At 41.5% G+C, this 6,000-nt stretch overlaps 2 pseudogenes; both read left to right on the top strand.

The window, feature by feature from the left end:
- Positions 1–498: 498 nt before the first annotated feature.
- LOC140853989 (uncharacterized) lies at positions 499–1,319 on the top strand (annotated as a pseudogene).
- A 276-nt stretch (positions 1,320–1,595) lies between these two features.
- LOC105035994 (receptor kinase-like protein Xa21) lies at positions 1,596–3,881 on the top strand (annotated as a pseudogene).
- Positions 3,882–6,000: the final 2,119 nt, after the last annotated feature.

Raw genomic sequence — 6,000 nt, 5'->3', positions numbered from 1 at the left:
ATATGATTTAAAAATTTTTATCTTACACATCAAGTAATCAATAATTGAATAATATAAATAAAATTAAATTAAATATATTTTTTAATCATTTGATGTATAAGTTAGCGCTCTTTAAATTATATAATTTTTATGTATAAATAATTTTAAAATAATAAATCATATTTAATAATTTGAAATATTGGTGTAGAATTCTTAATGTTTAATTAGTTTTGGCCTGATCATATTCACCCTCAAGTATGGCTGATTTTATCCAAATCTGTCCTGTACATTTACCGTCCTTGCATTGCATTAGTCAAGTCTCTCGTTGAGCTCTTCTACGGTTGTCGTTTCTTGTGATCTATTTCAGCCACCACTCAGCATGCATTATTTCCTACCTTCAGTTCCATGAACTAAGCTTGCCATTCTCTACTTTTCTTCCTCATCAATGGAGTTCCATGGGTTTCTTCTCCTCATAGGCCTCTGTTGTTCACCTTGCTGTATCCCCAGCTGATGCTATCCATGCCGCATAATAACTCCACCGATCTCATGGCACTGCTGGCCTTCAAGGAGGCCATTCATGACCCAACTGGGATTCTGGCAACCAGTTGGACTCCCAACATCTCCTTCTGCGCTTGGACTGGCATCTCTTGCAGCCACCGGAGGCAGAGAGTTATCGCCCTCAGACTTCACGATTTGTCTCTCCAGGGCAAAATCTCGCCGCACCTTGCCAACCTCTCTTTCCTGTTCGCCTAGATCTCTATAACAACTCTCTCTCTGGCCCCATTCCTGATGCCCTTGGGCATCTACCCCGTCTTAGATCGCTCGCGCTACATCGAAACCAGCTCTCCGGGCCCATACCACTCGCCATATTCAACATGTCTTTGCTCCGCGGCCTCTCCCTCTTCAACAACAATTTGTCGGGCTCTCTCCCAACAAATCATAGCTTTTCTCTTCCTCAACTCGAATTATTCATCGTCGAATCCAATCAGCTTAGCGGCACGATCCCATCAAGCCTCGCTCAGTGCCATGACCTTCAGATTCTATCCTTGTCAACCAACCTTTTCACTGGAACCATACCGGTTGAGCTCACAAACTTGCAGCAGCTTACCTTTATATCTCGATGACAACAACCTGACCGGGACAATCCCAGACTCCCTCACAACCTCACAAATCTCAACCAGCTTGACCTCAGCGTGAACTTCCTGAGTGGGGAAATTCCCTCTAGGTTGGGTAGTCTGCAGAGCCTCCAGTGGTTACTCTTGGCACGTAACGGTCTAACCGGCCCAATACCAGCTTCATTGTCAAACGCTTCCATGATCAGTTTATGGACCTTTCCTTAACAGCCTGACAGGTCCTGTGCCTATCGAACTCGGAAGAAACATGCCACCTCTCACACATTGGCTCTGGGATGGAACCACCTAAGTGGCGGGCTTGACTTCATCACTATCTTTCCAACTGTAGAGCTTTAGAGAACCTATCCTTTAACCCAACGAGCTGGATGGCGTTCTTCCTGCGTCGGTCGCTAATCTGTCTTCCAATTTACTCAAGTTTACTGCTTACGGGAATCATATCAGAGGCAAATTCCTGCAGGATTTGGTAATTTGAGTAGCCTATTGTCAATAACTTGATGTTCAATGAATGACAGGAACAATACCGACGGCGTTAGCGGGGTTGGAAACACTTCAGGTGCTGAACCTGTATGCTAATACAATCCATGGTTCCATCCCGAGTGAGCTCGGCCAGCTTAGGAGCTTGACTGAACTAGACCTTGACAGAAATTGCTCTCTGGATCAATACCTGTCTCACTGGGAATGTCAGTGGGCTCCAGCCCTGGGCCTTGCTGCCAATTCACTGTCGTCGAGCATACCCCGCAGTCTGTGGAGCCTAAGCAACCTTGTGAAACTCAACTTGTCAAGAAATTCTTTTGAAGGCTCACTTCCTCCAGATGTGGGAAATTTGAAGAGCATAGACGTAATGGATCTATCAGCAAACCAGTTTTCAGGCATCATCCCAAGTGCCATTGGACAGCTTCAGATGCTCGAATTTCTGGATATGTCTCATAACTTGTTCCAGGGTCCTATTCCACAAACCTTTGGTGGACTGATCAGCATCAAGTACTTGAACCTCTCGTCCAATGACCTCACAGGTGCCATACCTCGGTCCCTAGCTAACCTACGGTACCTTACCGACCTAAACCTTTCTTTCAACAGGTTGGAAGGAAAATACCCAATGGAAGCATATTCTCAAATCTCACCATCCAATCTCTAAAAGGGAATGCAGGATTATGCGGAGCACCAAAGTTAGGCTTTCCACCTTGCCCTGAAAATACCACGGTTTCCAATCCAAAGGGACAACATGTACTCAAAGTTGCTCTTACTGTAAGTGCTTCCGTGCTATCCTGTTGCTTGCTTCAGTGTTCTCTTAGTGTTACTAGCTCGTCGAAGGAGGAAAAAGACACAGCTTCCACGATCCGCCGATCTGAACGACCACAGATTGATTTCATATCATGAGCTCATCCGTGCAACTGACGACTTCAGTGAGGCCAACTTATTAGGAAGAGGGAGCTTTGGCTCAGTATTCAGGGGACGTCTGGACGATGGATTAGATGTTGCAGTAAAAGTATTGAATCTGGAAATGGAAGCGGCTTCGAGGAGCTTTGATGCAGAGTGTCATGCACTGCGCACGGTTCGGCACAGGAACCTCATCAAGATCATCAGCACCTGCTCCAACTTGGATTTCAAGGCATTGGTGCTTCAGTACATGCCCAATGGCAGCCTCGAGAGATGGTTGTATTCCCACAATTACTGCTTGAGCCTACTGCAAAGGATAAACATAATGTTGGACGTAGCATCGGCACTGGAGTACCTTCACCATCACCATCCTCAGGTCGTGTTGCATTGTGATCTAAAGCCAAGCAATGTGCTATTGGATGAAGACATGAACGCACATGTGGTGACTTTGGCATTGCCAAATTGTTGCTAGGTGACAGCAAATCCATGGTGTCAGCGAGCACACCAGGCACAATTGGCTACATTGCTCCAGGTAACTATATTATCACCAGTATATAACAAGATAGCCTTGCCTAAAGTTCGAGTTACGGTTTGCTTAACATTTTGGGTCCAACAGAATATGGATCGACCGGGAGAGTCTCGAGAAGTGTCGATGTCTATAGCTATGGCATTCTGCTGCTAGAGATCATTACAAGGAAAAAGCCAACCGACGCCATGTTTGAAGGGGAATCCAGCTTGAGGAAGTGGGTGTGTGAGGCGCATCCCACTGCGGTGTTGGATATTGTTGACAACAATCTCCTTAAAGATGAGCAGTTGACCCAATCACAGGCATCATTGCCTCTCAGCTTCCTTGGAACTGGGCTTGCTGTGTTCAAGGACTCACCCAAGGATAGGATCCTGATGAAAGACGTCGTCCCCAGATTGCAGAAGATCAAGAAGAATTACTTGTCAAAGCAACCTAGAGCCTAAAGAATGGTACCAAGCATTTGTAGTCGTGGCATCTCCAGAGAGTGCTTGTCATCGAAGAGCAAGCAGACATGTTTCTCTATAGCTGCACAAGTATGATAGGTCAGTGACTGCAGAAGATCTCTGAAAATATTTCACTCTCCCTTTTTCCTACTTCAAAAGCCCCAGCTACTGCTATTGTAGTCTTCGCTTCTGATCTACTGTGTAAATTACCTTAATCCAGTCTGATAGAACTGGACTCGTAAAATTTCTCCTCCATAAATGCTATCTAATAGTACTACAAAGTTGTTCATTTAATTAAGCAGAGAGGTCTTTCCTGCATGTTTTGATCAAACATTTCAAAAGAAATGTTTCAGTGACTGCTCTGAACTCAAAACATTACTTAAATCAAACTAGCATATGTACTAGTGGTTTTACCCCTCTTTGTATAAGAAGGTTCTGGGTTCAAATCTTGGTGGTATTTTTTCCTTAGTATTAGACTCGGTTAATTTTCTTCACTGGCGCTTCCACCGTTAGTCTTTATAAAAATATTTATTTTTGTTTAGAAAGAGAATCATTATATGCTGAAAGAGGGCTAAATGACAAACAGAGATATCTGCAGGGCGTGATCGGAAACCTTAAACCAAACTATAGTATCTACAGATGCGGCAATGTGGTTGTTAGTTTTGTCATCAAGCTCATTGAAGAACAAGTATGATGAATTCACAACCATTTAATTGGAAACTGAGGAAGGCAAAATAATATGCTTAGTGAAACTATGCAAATACCAGGATTTTTGTATTTGAGGAATTCATCCAGAAACAACCAAGTAAAATATACATGTGCTAGCTCTCTATATCTGGCAGAATAAAACAGTATAATTAGATCATTATCTGTAGCATTGGAACCTACAGTTGCTCCGCTCCTCCATTTGGAAGGATGTTTTGTTTCAAATATCGGGAGGTATTTTCAATTGTTTGCACATAGGTAATCCTGATTGGTCATCTTTCCACTCTTAAAACTCCCCCAAAAAAGCCTCAATGCTTCATCGTTAGTATAATTTTTGAAATTTAGTTTGCAGTACCAACACCAAGGAAATATGGCTGTATTCATTTGCTAACTAATTAAAAGAAAGGGTTCCCAGGGGCATGAAAATCTGCAAACTTTTAAAATTCCAAATCCGTGCCCCTCCCCCCCACCCACCCAACAAAAAAAAAAAAATCTTAAAATTACTAAACAAAAGAAAATTAGGACAACAATGCAATAAGGTGGTTTCAACAAGATGCAAAGGGAAATTTAACCAAACCAACCCCACCAAAAAAAAAAGGAAAAAAGAAGAGAAAGAAAGTGCGAAGGAAAAAATTCATGCATGAATACAAACTTTCGTGACATGACCACAAATATGAATGGTAGATGTTTGCAATCTACTATGTAAGGCTATAATTAAATATAGAACTATTTTCTTTGCCCTTTAGTGCTCTGCTCTAATTTTTCAATGCAACAAATTCTATGTGGCCATCACCCAATTCAAATTCAAACAACATCAACAAAGATTAAAATGCCTCGAATTCATCTATCTATCTATGTCTATATGGAATAGCAATTACTTGTAATATGAAGGAATGAGGAAATTATTAGTCCCCATGAAATCCATTTCATGATGGTTTTTTGTTATTCGAAGGTTTATTTCTCAAGGATCTAGTATTTCATCTAAAGCACGAATTATCTTTTCCAAAGATTCGGAAAGTGCACCATTTTGATGCCATCTACTGACCTCTGAATCACATCTTTCTTCGCTATTTTGGCAACAGGACCTTGAGAAAAGTTTTTACCTTTGCTGTGGACGTTTGAGTACTCCTTTTGACACTTGCTCCATCCCTGACTGGCTGCCTGTAGTTGTTGAGGAGTTGTTGGGTTTGGTTGTTTTGGAATTGGCCCACAGATGTATCACTTCTGCGCTGTTCCTCACTATTTATATACACTTTTGATCTCTTTGGCTTTCTTAATTGTCTGTAATTTGTTAATTAGCTTCTTGTACATAAGACTCTTCCTTCTAATAAATTCAGGTGACTACGGTGTTAAAGCACAGTAGTCTTCTTTTACTTAAAAAAAAAAAAGAAAGTGCACCATAAATAGATAACGTTAGTTGAATAATTGCAAAAGTACTAACCAATGAATTTATTCTATCATTTTATTCTTTGCTCTCAAAGGGAATTCACTGCTACAACTTAGAATGGTCCTTTTAGAGAAATGAATTGTCAACATCCATTTTGAGAAACATACTAATATATACAAATCCACAGGTGGAAATATGGATATGCAATGCACTACATAAGTAAATAATCTTAAAAGGTTCATGCAAGGTATGTAAGCACCTATGGTAGCAAATTTCTGATGGACCTGACAGTCCTCTACCAGGAGGTATAGCAGAGTGTGGGGCCATATCTTCAAAGCCCAGGACAATGTGACAATTTTTGAAGAAAATTCTTTGTGCAAGGTATGGTGCAGAACACGTGCACCACACGTGGTGATTGGCTCACGTGCAGAGCTGATGAAAAAAAAATTT

Source organism: Elaeis guineensis, chromosome 15 (genome assembly GCF_000442705.2).
Source record: "Elaeis guineensis isolate ETL-2024a chromosome 15, EG11, whole genome shotgun sequence".
Taxonomy (NCBI): Eukaryota; Viridiplantae; Streptophyta; class Magnoliopsida; order Arecales; family Arecaceae; genus Elaeis; species Elaeis guineensis.
Note: the sequence above shows the minus strand (reverse complement) of the source record. Positions and strands in the feature narration are given on the sequence as shown.